This window comes from Bombina bombina, chromosome 3 (assembly GCF_027579735.1).
Source record: "Bombina bombina isolate aBomBom1 chromosome 3, aBomBom1.pri, whole genome shotgun sequence".
Classification (NCBI taxonomy): Eukaryota; Metazoa; Chordata; class Amphibia; order Anura; family Bombinatoridae; genus Bombina; species Bombina bombina.
The window spans coordinates 463,324,291-463,340,386 of NC_069501.1; positions in this window are offsets into that span (position 1 = coordinate 463,324,291).

Here is a 16,096-nt window from a genome sequence, read left to right on the forward strand (position 1 = left end):
AATCAGATTGAGCTCGCCAATCGGAATTCGAGGGACGCCATCTTGGATGACGTCCCTTAAAGGAACCGTCATTCTTCTGTTGGACATCGCCGGATGAAGATGGGTCCGCGGTGGAGGTCTTCAGGATGGAGCCGGTCCTCATCGGATGAAGATAGAAGATGCCGCTTGGAAGATGATGGTTGCCGGTCCGGATCTACTCTTCTTCCCGGATAGGATGAAGACTTTGGAGCCTCTTCTGGACCTCTTCAGCCGCCGGAAGATGGATCGCCAGCCCCCGCTTGGGTTGGATGAAGATTTTGGAGCCAGGACGGATCGGTGAACCTGGTATGGTGAAGACAAGGTAGGATGATCTTCAGGGGCTTAGTGTTAGGTTTATTTAAGGGGGGTTTGGGTTAGATTAGGGGTATGTGGGTGGTGGGTTGTAATGTTGGGGGGGGGTATTGTATGTTTTTTTTTACAGGCAAAAGAGCTGAACTTTTTGGGGCATGCCCCGCAAAGGGCCCTGTTCAGGGCTGGTAAGGTAAAAGAGCTTTGAACTTTAGTAATTTAGAATAGGGTAGGGCATTTTTTTTATTTTGGGGGGCTTTGTTATTTTATTAGGGGGCTTAGAGTAGGTGTAATTAGTTTAAAATTGTTGTAATATTTTTCTTATGTTTGTAAATATTTTTTTATTTTTTGTAACTTAGTTCTTTTTTATTTTTTGTACTTTAGTTAGTTTATTTCATTGTAGTTATTTGTAGGTATTGTATTTAATTTATTTATTGATAGTGTAGTGTTAGGTTTAATTGTAGGTAATTGTAGGTATTTTATTTAATTAATTTATTGATAGTGTAGTGTTAGGTTTAATTGTAACTTAGGTTAGGATTTATTTTACAGGTAAATTTGTAATTATTTTAACTAGCTATAATATAATTATAATTTATGTTGTAGCTATATTAGGATTTATTTTACAGTTAAGTATTTAGCTTTAAATAGGAATAATTTATTTAATAAGAGTTAATTAATTTCGTTAGATTAAAATTATATTTAATTTAGGGGGGTGATAGTGTTAGGGTTAGACTTAGCTTTAGGGGTTAATACATTTATTAGAATAGCGGCGAGATTCGGTCGGCAGATTAGGGGTTAATAATTGAAGTTAGGTGTCGGCGATGTTAGGGAGGGCAGGTTAGGGGTTAATAAATATAATATAGGGGTCGCGGTGTTAGGGGCAGCAGATTAGGGGTACATAGCTATAATGTAGCTGGCGGCTCTTTGCGGTAGGCAGATTAGGGGTTAATTATTGTAGGTAGGTGGCGGTGACGTTGTGGGGGGCAGGTTAGGGGTTAATAAATATAATATAGGGGTCGGCGATGTTAGGGCAGCAGATTAGGGGTACATAGGGATAATGTAGCTGGCGGCGGCGTGGGGACGGCAGATTAGGGGTTAATAATTGTAGGTAGCTGGCGGCGACGTTGTGGGGGGCAGATTAGGGGTTAATAAATATAATATAGGGGTCGGCGGTGTTAGGGGCAGCAGATTAGGGGTACATAAGGATAACGTAGGTGGCGGTCGGCAGATTAGGGGTTAAAAAAATTTAATCGAGTTGCGGCGATGTGGGGGGACCTCGGTTTAGGGGTACATAGGTAGTTTATGGGTGTTAGTGTACTTTAGAGTACAGTAGTTAAGAGCTTTATGAACCGGCGTTAGCCCAGAAAGCTCTTAACTACTGACTTTTTTCTGCGGCTGGAGTTTTGTCGTTAGATTTCTAACGCTCACTTCAGACACGACTCTAAATACCGGAGTTAGAAAAATCCCATTGAAAAGATAGGATACGCAATTTACGTAAGGGGATCTGCGGTATGGAAAAGTCGCGGCTGAAAAGTGAGCGTTAGACCCTTTTTTGAGTGACTCCAAATACCGGAGGTAGCCTAAAACCAGCGTTAGGAGCCTCTAACGCTGGTTTTCACGGCTACCGCCAAACTCCAAATCTAGGCCTAAGAGTTTTATTTTAAAAAGCGTACTGTTTAATTTTGTGTAGTAAAAAATGCAACAAACTTTCATTCATTTTGCTCCCTTTTCCTAAAGTGTAATTCTTATTTGTGTTGTTTTCAAATTCCTGTGAGTTGAAATGAAGATGTCAGACTTCAGAATCCTAACACTTCTATATTTTACACAGTGATTGTTTGATCAGTTTAGGTGTAGGAATATACTTTCAAAAGGGCTGGGTTCTCTGCCTCTCTTCCACCACCCTCTAATTGACTGATTTCTGCTGCTGTCTTTAGTTTACAAAACTTTTCTATTGTGTCTATAAAGGTAACGGAGCTGCTGTAAATAAATTAAAACACTCCTGCAGGTAAAATTGATAATTGGGAACAAATTGAAGGGATGAAACTGTTTATTTAACCATCATATCTAAAGCTGCTGCTACCTAACACAACATAATTTCTATATTGTTTTAATTTATTTATATCATTGTATCCATAAAGAAGTTTTTTTTCATTCCTGTATTTGTGTTGCCATTTATCCTTTATTTTTTACTACAAAATTGACCTTTTTTAGTTTTAATGATAAAGTAATATCTGTAAATAAAGTGATTAGAGGGATTTGTGTTTTAAATAAAGTAGCAGTGTTGTTGAAATTAAAAAGAGCAAATGCAATATATAAGTAAAATGAATAAAGGATTTACAGAATTTAAAAGGGCATGAAACCCCAAGTTTGCTTTCATGATTCAGCATATAATTCCCCCCCCCACCACACCACCAATTTACTTATAGTATCAGAGTTACTTTATTTTTTGGATATCCTTTGTTGAAAGGCAGATGAGCCTACCTACCCACTTTTTAACCAAGGATACTAAAAGAACAAAGTATATCTGATAATATAATAAATGGGAAAGTTTATTATTATAATTAGCATCATTATTTTACCTTCTATCTGAATCCTGAAATAAAGATTTCATCAAAACACTGTACAAAACATGTATTATGCATGAGCTGAATAAAGGTTTTTACAATTGTTCTCCTGTGTGTGGACATAAAATGTGGTTAGAAATTGTATAAACATATTTACGTGCTAACAAACTTCTACACCATATTATAGGTTGATAAAAGAAAAAGCTATTAAAGGGAAATATATGCTTGTGAGATATTTCTGGAGAAAAAAAAGAGATAACGTTAAAGAAAAAAAAGAGTGTTACACAAACAATTCACAACACGTAATTAAACATTTTATGGAGATTTACATTTAATGTTTCTTTGTAACTACATGTGGAAATGAAATGTGAGAGGGAATGGGAAACCAGTAAATGGATGTAGAAGAATGAAAAAGACTGTAGAATGAAAAAGACTGTACACGATAATGGAAAATTATTTTACAGCATGAGAAGCAATGAGAAAGCATGAGAGACATTATAATTACATGAGAAGGGAATACAATCTCACAAGATGGAATGAAACAGCAAGAAATGGAATGTGACAGCCAGAGGGAAGATGGGAAATGTGAGAATATGAAAGAGAAAGATGATATGAGAGGGAATGTAAGTGCATAAGAATGAGATGGAATGTAAGTGCATAACAATGAGAGGGAATGTAAGTGCATAAGAATGAGATGGAATGTAAGTGCATAACAATGAGAGGGAATGTAAGTGCATAACAATGAGAGGGAATGTAAGTGCATAAGAATGAGATGGAATGTAAGTGCATAACAATTAGAGGGAATGTAAGTGCATAAGAATGAGATGGAATGTAAGTTCATAAGAATGAGAGGGAATGTAAGTGCATAACAATGAGATGGAATGTAAGTGCATAACAATGAGATGGAATGTAAGTGCATAACAATGAGATGGAATGTAAGTGCATAACAATGAGAGGGAATGTAAGTGCATAACAATGAGATGGAATGTAAGTGCATAACAATGAGATGGAATGTAAGTGCATAACAATGAGAGGGGATGTAAGTACATAATAATGAGATGGAATGTAAGTGCATGACAATGAGAGGGAATGTAAGTTCATAACAATGAGATGGAATGTAAGTGCATAACAATGAGTGGGAATTGAAAAAGGAGAAGAAAGGAAAAGGCATACAATAATACTGGTGAAAAAATAAAACAATGTATAATTTTTTCAGAATTTAAGAGCGTGCAATTTTAAACGTTTCTAATTTACTTCTGTTATTTGCTTTGTTCTCTTGGTATCATTTGTTAAAGAGTAATCCTTAGTGATGTCCCGAATTGTTCGCCCACGAACGGTTCACAGCGAACATAGGTTGTTCGCGTTCGCGTTTGTGGGCGAACACATGGCGATGTTCGATCCGCCCCTATGTGTCATCATTGTGGAAACTTTGACCCTTTATGTCACAGCCGCCTGACACATTAGAGCCAATCAACATCAGACACTCCCTCACAGACACTCCCAGCTACTCGGAATCCGCCATTTTAGACTCATAACGACCTTGCTTTTTTAATGAGAGGACGTGTTGTGTTTTTGCTCCTGACATTAATAGGAAAAACATAGCTAGGCTAGTGTATTTACAGTCCAGAAGGACTCCACTCATCTCTGCTGCAAGCACAGCACCCCAAAAAGCCCTTTTTAGGGCTATATTTCGTGCCATTTTTTTTTTTTTTTCTTTTTTTAATAGCATTTGCCTGGCTTTCAGCTGTGTGTTTAAGGCTCACAGCATATGCTGTGACTACTGACACCACTGATATCTCCCTAACAACATTAGTTTAAATTTAACTAACCCAAAAATATAATTATTTTTCTAGTGTATTTTTTTTTCATTTTCTATCAGGCCAGTGTCACACAGCATATACTCTGGTTCATTGCTCTGTGCCAGCCAGCAGTGTTAATATCCGTTTATAACATTATTTTTAATTTAAAAAAAAAACACAAAAAAATATTTTTCTAGTGTAATCTAATTACCTTTACTATCATGCCTGTGTCTGTCAGGCTCACTCAGCATTAATATACCTCTTTTTTTTTCAGTCTTTTGGTTAATTGGTCTGTGCCAGGCAGCCACCCAGCACTCATATCTATTTTTCTTTCACCTTAATTTTAATATATAAAAAAAAAAGTTTAAATTTGTTTGCTAGTGTAATCTAATATAATTTTCTATCCGGCCTGTGTGTTTTGCTGACATAGAGAGCCTACTGTGTTTACTTGCTGCCCTCCCTAGTCTATGAGCCACGACTCATATGTGTTTAACCTTTTTTTTAATTCCCCCCCCCAAAAAATAATTTCAATCATTTTTCTAGTGTAATCTAATAGTATTTTCTATCAGGTGTGTGTGTATCCGACATACAGAGCCTACTGTTTTTAATAGCTGCCCTTCCAAGGCTATCAGCCACGACTCATATGTATGTGCTTAACCTTTTTCTTAAAATTTCCAAAAAAAAGTCTTTAAATCATTATGCTAGTGTAATCTAATTGTATTTTCTATCAGGCCTGTGTCTAACTGTCTATCTGACTTACACAGCATACTGTTGTTATAATTGCTGCCCTACGTAGCAGCCAGCCAGTGCGACCACTCATAGAGTCATATGTGCATTGCACTTCTTAACATAATTTTAATATTAAAATCTAAAATTTTAAAATATTTTGCTAGTGTAATGTAACTTAATTTTCTATCAGTCCTGTGTTTTTGTCACTTACACAGCATACTGTGTTAAATTGCTGCCCTACCTACCATCCACAACTCATATCTGCCAGCCTGTCTGCCAGGCCCAAGTAGCCAATTAGTGGCACCAATCACAATTCTTGTAACAGTAATAAAAAAAAAAAAAAACATAATTTTTTGGACTGCAAATATTCAGTCTCCTAGGGCCATTGAATTTCATTTACCTCCTGCCTGCCACTGCCAGCCTTTTGTGCCAGGCCGTCTATCCAACTATTTACACCAATCATAATTGTTGTCACAGTCAGACAGTATAGTTATTAATTTAAATAAAAAATTTTTTTAGTGTTGATCTTAATCCTCAGTTTGCTCGTGCCTTTGAATTGCACTTTCCTCCTGCCTTGCAGCCTGCTGTGAGCCAGGCCCACCTAGCCAATTGTTGTCAGCAATCATATTTCTGTTAACAGTATTGCAAAAATTGTCAATCATCACTGTTTAGACTGTCAGTAATCAGTCTCCTAGTGTCCTTGAATTGCATCTCCCTCCTGCCTGCCATTCTTTTGTGCCAGGCCGTCTTGCCAACTATTTACACCAATCCTAATTTTTTGTCACAGTATAGTTACTAATTAAAATTAAAAAAATCTTTATTGTTGATGATCTTAACCCTCAGTTTGCGCGTGCCTTTGAATTGCACTTTTCTACAGCCTTCCAAGCTTGTGTGCCAGGCCTACTTAAAAAATATTTACACCAATCATATTTGTTGTGACAGTATTCTAATAATTAAAAATTAAAATTTTTGGTAATAGTTGCTGTGATTTGAATCGTCAGTTTGCTGGTGCCATTGAATAGCACTTTCCTCCTGCCTTGCAGCCTGCTGTGAGCCAGGCCCACCTAGCCAATTGTTGTCAGCAATCATATTTCTGTTAACAGTATTTCAAAAATTGTCAATCATCACTGTTTAGACTGTCAGTAATCAGTCTCCTAGTTTCCTTGAATTGCATCTCCCTCCTGCCTGCCATCCTTTTGTGCCAGGCCGTCTTGCCAACTATTTACACCAATCCAAATTTTTTGTCACAGTATAGTTACTAATTAAAATTAAAAAAATCTTTATTGTTGATGATCTTAACCCTCAGTTTGCTCGTGCCTTTGAATTGCACTTTTCTACAGCCTTCCAAGCCTGTGTGCCAGGCCTACTTAAAAAATATTTACACCAATCATATTTGTTGTGACAGTATTCTAATAATTAAAAATTAAAATTTTTGGTAATAGTTGCTGTGATTTGAATCCTCAGTTTGCTGGTGCCATTGAATAGCACTTTCCTCCTGCCTTGCAGCCTGCTGTGAGCCAGGCCCACCTAGCCAATTGTTGTCAGCAATCATATTTCTGTTAACAGTATTGCAAAAATTGTCAATCATCACTGTTTAGACTGTCAGTAATCAGTCTCCTAGTTTCCTTGAATTGCATCTCCCTCCTGCCTGCCATCCTTTTGTGCCAGGCCGTCTTGCCAACTATTTACACCAATCCAAATTTTTTGTCACAGTATAGTTACTAATTAAAATTAAAAAAATCTTTATTGTTGATGATCTTAATCCTCAGTTTGCTCGTGCCTTTGAATTTCACTTTTCATGCAGGCCATATAGAGCTGAAAACATTCGGTGTCGTATCAGCTATTAAACTAATAAGAACAGTACTACCAAAATACAGCCAATGAAGGGCCTTAGGAAGACTGAGCCAAGGTTGGATTGTAGTATTTGGTTAGGCTAATCATGATGGCCATGTAGACCACCACCACCGAGAGTCCTGGAAGTAACAGGGATGATGAGATGAAAGTGCTAAGAATAGTACTACTTGAAACAACAGAGTTAGCCATGGGTGTTAATCCAAGACCGCTTGGATTTATTTTTGTATTGGGTGCAGCTAATCATGCAGGCCATATAGAGCTGACAACATTCAGTGTTGTATCAGCTATAAAAATAATAAGAACTGTACTATCAAAATACAGACAATGAAGGGCCTATGAAGACTGAGCAAAGGTTGGATTGTAGTATTTTGTTCGGCTAATCATGATGGCCATGTAGACCGCCCGTAACAGGGATGAAAGTACTAAGAATAGTACTAATTGAAACAATAGAGTTAGCCATGGGTGTTTGTCTAAGACCACTCGGCTTTTTTTTGGGTTTGGGTGCAGCTAATCATGAAGGCCAGATAGACCTGCCACCATTTGGTGTTGTAACAGGTATGAAAATGCAAAGAACAGTACTACTTAACACAACCTACTTACCATGGGTCCCAGAGCATATGTTTGGTTGTTATATTTTGTAAGGGTAATCATGCAGGCCATATAGACCTCCACCGATAGGGTGAGTATGAGTAACAGCTATTAAAATGTGAAGGACATTACTAATTAACACAACATAGTTACCATGGGTCGCAGACCAAGAGCAGATGTCTTATTATTATATTTTGTATGGGTAATCATCCAGGCCGTATAGACCTCACCAAATAGGGGGAGTTACAGAGATTAAAGTGCTAAGAATGGTAGTACTTAAAACACAACCTCGTTAAAATAGGTAGCAGACCACATGTCTTATTATTATAATTTTTCAGGGTAATCTGGCAGGCCATATAGAACTCCCCCGATAGGGGGGGGGGAACAGGGATTAAAGTGCTAAGAAAAGTACTAATTGACACAAGCTAGTTGGGTCCAAGAACGCATGTTTGATTATTAGAATTTATTAGGGTAATTATATATCTAACAAATCTATCTATTTCTCTTCTATCGATTCTATCTAACTATCAATCTATGTATATCTATCTATCCTATCTATCACTATCAATCTATCTTCTGTCCGGGATGTTTTGAGATAGCCACTTTGGGAATGTTAGTTGATTTAGACCCATTATGGCTTAAAAGCAGACTGTGCATCAATTATGTAATTTTCCATGGGAGTTTTGCCAGGGATCCCCCTCCAGCATGCAACAGTCCAGGTGTTAGTACCCTTGAAACAACTTTTCCATCACTATTGTGGCCAGAAAGAGTCCTTGTAGGTTTTAAAGTTCGCCTGCCTATTGAATTCAATGGCGGTTCGTGCGGTTCGCGCGTTCGCGAACAATACCAGAAGTTCGAGTCCGCGGTTCGCGAACCGAAAATTTTAGGTTCGCGACATCACTAGTAATCCTATCCTAGGCAGGCTCAGAAGCAGCAATGCACTACTGGGAGCTAGCTGGGCACATCAGGTAAGCCAATGATAACAGGCATATATGTGCAGCCAGCTCCCAGTAGTGTATTGCTGTTCCTGAGCATACCTAAGTATGCTTTTCAACAAAATATTCAAAGTGAATAAAGTAATTTAGATAATAGTATATAAAGTAAATTAGGAAGTTGTTTAAATTCAAAAGCTCTATCTAAATCATGAGAGCTTAAAGGGGTAGGAAACCCAAAATGTTTCTTTTTTATACAGGCAGAGCATACCATCTTAAAAAAGTTTCCAGTTCACTTCTATTATCAAATTTGCTTTGTTCCCCATGATATTCTGTGTTACCTAGGTAGGCATCTGCAGCATTACATGACAGGAAATAGTGCTGCCATCTAGTGTTCTTGCAAATGGATAACATTCTTGCAAAACTGTAGTGCTCCAGAAATGGGCCGGCTCCTAAGCATACATCCCTTCTTTTCAACAAAAGAAACCAAGAGAACAAAGAAAAATGGATAATAGAAGTAAATTTGAAAGTTAAGAATCACATGCTCTATCTGAATCGTGAAAGATACATTTTGGGTTTCATATCTCTTTAATTTTGATTACTGTCCCTTTAATGATCTTAAAATAATCATAGATTTCTCATAATTGTTAACAATACTTCTCTTACGAGTGTTTCCTCTGTAAAAATACTTTGTCATCTGTGTGTAATATTATTTATAGGATAACAATATTTTACCGGACACTAAATTCAAAATGTAACTTTTATGATTGAGATAGAGCATGAAATTAATAAAAAAGACTTTCCAATACTTCCATTATCAAATTGTGCACTGTCTTTTAGTCATTAACACTTTCTGATATGCTCCTACTAAGCATGTGCAAGAGATCACAGTTATACATATGAGTCTGTAATTTGCTGATGGCTGTCACATGACATAGGGAACAGAGAAATGGAAGAACATTTTTAATTAAAATGTTCTTAAAATATCTACCGCTCATATGAAATTCCAAGTAAGTTCTATTACAATGTATTTTTTATTAGTTATTGGCAGATTATGAAATTCTGCTGTATATAATGGTCCTTTTAGAAAAAATCTTCCAACAAGAAGTCAATTTAGCACACAATGAGGCTTATTTATCAAGCTGTCAACCGCAAATACGCTGGAATTCTGCAGCGTAATTGTGGCGAGCTTGAGTCGACCCATTTATCAAAGCCTACAGACCGGCAAAAGTTGAAATTTGTGACGTAACATACAATCCGCCAGTCTCAATCCGACACAGATCGATGTTTACGTCATTACAGATGTTCCGAATACACATTGGGCAGTATCTGACAACTTTTGCTAGTTATCAAACTTCTAACAGGTACGCTCGCCACTATTCTGGCCCAGTGTACCTGGTTTTCAATCCGCCACCCTGGAGGCCGCGGATGCCATAGGAATCAATGGGAGTCTGAAAGCAGCGAAAGCTCATGTTTGTTGCTGCCAGATATCCCATTGATTCCTATGGTAGAATAAAAGTTTTGTTTACACCTAACACCCTAACATATACCCCAAGTCTAAACACCCCTAATCTGCCGCCCCAACATTGCCCCCACCTACATAATGTTATTAACCCCTATCCCGCCGCTCTCAGACACTGCAGCAACTAAATAAATGTATTAACCTCTATTCCGCCGCTCCTGGACCGCGCCGCAACTAAATAAATGTATTAACCCCTATCCCTCCACTCCCGGAGCCCACCGCAACTAACTAAATGTATTAACCCCTATCCCGCCGCTCCCGGAGCCCAGCGCAACTAATTAAATGTATTAACCCCTATCCCGCTGCTCCCCAACACCGCCACAACTAAATAAATGTATTAACCCCTATCCCGCCGCTCCTGGAGCCCACCGCAACTAACTAAATGTATTAACCCCTATCCCGCCGCTCCCGGAGCCCACCGCAACTAAATAAATGTATTAACCCCTAAACCCCTGGCCTCCCACATCACTACCACTTACTAAACATTTTAACCCCTAAACCACCAGCCCCCCACATCGCCATAAACTAAATTAAGCTATTAACCTCTAAACCTAACAACCCGCTAACTTTACATTAAATATTAACTCATCCCTATCTTATAATACCTTACCTTTAGAATTAAAATAAACTATATTAAACCACTAATTAACCTACCCTATTATACTACAATTACATTAAACTATATTAAACTATTAATTAACCTACCCTAACTATTATACTAAAATTACATAAAACTATATTAAACTATTAATTAACCTACCCTAACTATTATCCTAAAATTACATTAAACTACAAATTAAATTAACTATACAGTATTACATATTTAAAAACCTAACCCTACTCAAGTTATTTAAAGCTACAATAAAGAATTACTAAGTTACAAAAAAATAACAACTAAGTTACATAAAATAAAAAACACTAAGTTACACAAAATAAAAAAACACTAAGTTACACAAAATAAAAAATAAATTATCAAATATTTAAACTAATTACACCTAATCTAATAGCCCTATCAAAATAAAAAAGCCCCCCCCAAAATAAAAAAAAAACCCTAGCCTACAATAAACTACCAATGGCCCTTAAAAGGGCCTTTTGCGGGTTATTGCCCCAAAGAATTCAGTTTTTTACCTGTAAAATAATATACAAACAACTCCCCCAACAGTAAAACCCACCACCCACACAACCAAACCCCCCAAATAAAAACCTATCTAAAAAACCTAAGCTCCCCATTGCCCTGAAAAGGGCATTTGTATGGGCATTGCCCTTAAAAGGGCATTTAGCTCTTTTTCAGCCCAAAGTCCCTAACCTAAAATTAAAACCCACCCAATAAACCCTTAAAAAAACCTAACACTAACCCCCGAAGATTGGAATAGCCAATAGAATGCGAGCTCAATCCTACTGGCTGATTGGATCAGCCAATAGGATGAAAGCTCAATCCTATTGGATGATTGCAACAGTCAATAGGATTTTTTCCACCTTAATTCCTATTGGCTGATAGAATTCTATCAGCCAATCGGAATGTAAGGGACGCCACCTTGGATGACATAATTTAAAGGAAACTTCATTCTGCAACAGACGTCGTAAGAAGAGGATGCCTTAAAGATGGAGCCGCTCCGCGCCAGATGGATGAAGATAGAAGGTGCCATCTGGATGAAGACTTCTGCGGCTTTGTTGAGGACTTCTGCCGCTTGGATGAGGATGGATGTCCGGTCTTCGAAAACTGTAAGGGGATCTTCGGGGGTTAGTGTTAGGTTTTTTTAAGGGTTTATTGGGTGTGTTTTAATTTTAGGTTAGAGACTTTGGGCTGAAAAAGAGCTAAATGCCCTATTAAGGGCAATGCCCATACAAATGCCCTTTTAAGGGCAATGGGGAGCTTAGTTTTTTTTTAGATAGGATTTTATTTGGGGGGTTTGGTTGTGTGGGTGGTGGGTTATACTGTTGGAGGGGTTTGTATTTTTTATTTACAGGTAAAAGAGCTGATTTCTTTGGGCAATGCCCCGCAAAAGGCCCTTTAAGGGCCATTGGTAGTTTATTGTAGGCTAGGTTTTTTTTTTATTTTGGGGGGGCTTTATTATTTTGATAGGACTCTTAGATTAGGTGTAATTAGTTTATATATTTGATAATTTATTTTTTATTTTGTGTAACTTAGTGTTTTTTATTTTGTGTAACTTAGTTGTTATTTTTTAGTAACTTAGTAATTCTTTATTGTAGATTTAAATAATTTGAGTAGGGTTAGGTTTTTAAATATGTAATATAGTTAATTTAATTTGTAGTTTAATGTAATATTAGTATAATAGTTAGGGTAGGTTAATTAATATTATCAAAAAATCAGGAAACAAGCCAAGCACCAATGAGTAAAAATAAAACTTAGAACTTTATTATGACATTTAAAAAGAAGAATTTAAGCGATAGAGAGTATGGGTAACCCCCAAAAAAAGACTAACGCGTTTCGGCTAGGAGAGCCGTACTCGTAGTCCCTAAAACCATTGAAAACACACTGACGTAAATACCCAGTGTTACATCGTGATAGGTTGGACAGTTAATTGAAATTTAAAGGTATATTCACTTTCATAGTTTCAAATCATATAGTATTTTGTTCAGCATATTGCTAGATAGTGGAATTACCTTACAAAATTCCTTTAAATGTCCAAAATGGGGGACTTGGGTTGATCATATATATAAATTTAAATTCATTTGCAAAGGATTAACAATATATATATAAATTGTACCTTACTATAAGATTAATTTCAATCAGAAAAAAGATCAGTATACATATGGTTTACAAACTACATCATGAACTTACGTATACAAAATGTAATAAAGATATATATAAAAATAATAATGATGTAAAATAATAAAAAAGTATATTTCATGTGTATACACCATCCAGTAGATCATAATGCACCCTAACAAATGTCCAAAGGTGTCTGTGAATAATGATAATGAAAAAATATATATATACTGAGAAAACCCCAAAATTGAGCCCATGACAAGAGATATGGCCAAAATGTCCAAAATTATCTAATTATTTCTCAATACGTAAAGGATTGAGAAATATGTGTATGGGAAGATAGAACCAAAATTATGTAAATACGTGCTAATTTGTATATATTTGTAACTGAGCCTATGACTAGAGACTATACTTCATATTGACAATTGATCTTTAGACCGATCAAAAGTAAAACGGAAATGGGTCTAACAAGGACACTCACAGGGGATACATATCCTTTTGGAATGTTATCACGACCAATGGTTGATAAAGTCGTATTCAGAATTCAGGCCCCCAGGTCTCTTAGTTTGGAGCCTGAAAATCCAATACATTTCCTGCCTTGAAAGGACCTTAAAGCGGTCTCCCCCTCTCTTCTGGGGTTGGACTTTTTCAATAATCGTCCACTTAAGTGAACGACAATCCTTGTCATGTTTTTGGACAAAGTGGGTCACTAGTGTGGTACTGCTCTTGCCCACCCGGATAGTGGATAAATGTTCGCATATCCTTGAGCGAACATCCCTGGTGGTCAGACCCACATATTGTAGATTACACTCCTCACACCAGAGCAGGTAAACAGAGTATGTGGACTTGCAGTTCACACAAGAGGAAATATCAAAAATTTCCCCTGTGACCATTGAGGAAAAAGTGGTGCCTACTTGTACGTGTTCACATGCTTTGCATTGTGAGTATCCGCATCTGTATGTTCCTCTGTGTCTAAGCCAGGAAGAAGTACCTGTCACTGGGGTAGCTCTTTTTAATTGGGAAGGGGAAACAAGGTTGCCTATTGTTTTATTTCTCCTGTAGGAAAACCTACAGCCTTTCTTCACCATCTCTGTGAGGGCATCATCTGCCACCAACAACCGAAAATGATTTCGGACTATATTACAGATCTGTGGATATTGGGCTGAATAATCTGTTACAAAGGTAAGTGTATTCTCAGAACCTATTTTAGGGATTTGTTTGTCCTGAAGGAGACTTCCTCGTGGGATGCTATCTACTTCATTTCTGGCTCTTTTGATAACTTTTCTACTGTACCCCCGTTGTTGCAGACGTTTCTCCAGATCATCCGCATGTGTCGCATAACTTTGGGATAAGGTACAGTTGCGTTTAATACGCACAAATTGGCCTTTGGCCACTGAGTAGGGCATGTGTTTAGGATGGCAACTTTTGGCATGTAAGAGGCTGTTTCCTGAGATGGGCTTTCTATACACCTGTGAGGAGACCCTCCCAGAGGACCAGCCCCTTAGTTCCAAATCCAAATAGTGTACCCAGGTTGGGCTAAACTCGAATGTGAATCTTAGATTCACCTCATTGAGGCCCAAATAGTCGACAAAATCCTGCGCTTGTTCTTCAGTACCCTTCCATATAAATAGAAGATCATCTATATAACGAATATACAGTTTGATTTTCGATCTGAAGGGGTTCCTAGCCGCATAGACGTGGGACCGCTCCCACCAACCCATGAACAGGTTGGCGTAAGTGGGGGCAAATTTAGCCCCCATTGCAGTCCCACGTCTCTGCAGATAGAATTCCCCCTCAAACCGAAAATAGTTGTGGGAAAGCAGGAATTTAGTGACATTAAGAACAAAGGAGATGAATGGCTCACTGTGGGTAGTTCCCTCTTCCAAAAAATATGCAACTGCTTGAATACCCCACTCATGTGGTATCATTGAATATAGGGACACAACATCCACAGTGAGCCACCCAAAATCCTGCTCCCAGGGTACCTTTTCTACCAAGTTCAATACTTGTTTTGAATCCCTGACATAGCTGGGGAGAGACTTAACCAGGGGCTGGAGTATTGCATCCAGCCACTCAGAGAGATGTTCCAGCATAGACCCTATGCCATTCACTATGGGTCTACCCTGGACATTCTCTAGTGACTTGTGCACCTTCGGAAGATGATGGAACAAGGGGATGACCGGATGTTCTACAAAAAGATATTTGGAAGTCTTGTCATCTAACAGTCCATCCTCCACTGCTCCATCTAGAAGGTGCACAAGTTCTCTCTGAAAAGTGTGCGTGGGGTCTTGTTTTAAATGTTCGTAATTTTCTACATTTTCTAATTGTCTCAGGGCTTCCTTAATGTAGTCAGACCAGTTCAGGAGGACCACTGAGCCCCCCTTGTCCGCCTGCTTGATGACCACATCTGGATTCTCTTCCAAAGCCTTAAGGGCTTTCCTTTCATTCAGTGACATATTACTCGGAGTGTTTACCTGTGACAGGGTTAAATGCCTTAAGTCAGATTCCACCCTTCTATAAAAGGTCTCTATGATGTTACCCCTACTTTGGATAGGATAGAATGTGGAGGGATTTCTGTATTTTCTAACCCTATCTGGGTTCTGCTGTTCCATACTTGATGTTCCTTCTCTCTCTAATTCCCTTAAGGTAATAAGATCACATGTCTCCAAAAAGTCTAGTTCCTGAAGAGGACCCCCCTGAGTTGGTGTGAATCCAGTTGCTAATTCTTGGTCTGTGTTTGCCCTTGAAAAATGTTTACGCAACGTCAAATTACGAATAAACTTATTTAAATCCAACATTGTCTTGAATAAATTAAAGTTTACTGTGGGCACAAAACCCAGACCAAGTGATAGCACTCTTTCCTCGTAATTACTTAAGATGTGGTTAGATAGATTTATGACGGTATGTACTTCGACGGGGCCCTTGTCTGGCGGGATGGGTATCTCCCTTGTTGGGGTCCCTGTGAATTCGTACCTCCCCCTTCCCGGGGATGGTGTCCTACCTGAAAAACCTGCTCCAATTGTACCAGCTCATCATCTCTATTCTGAGCT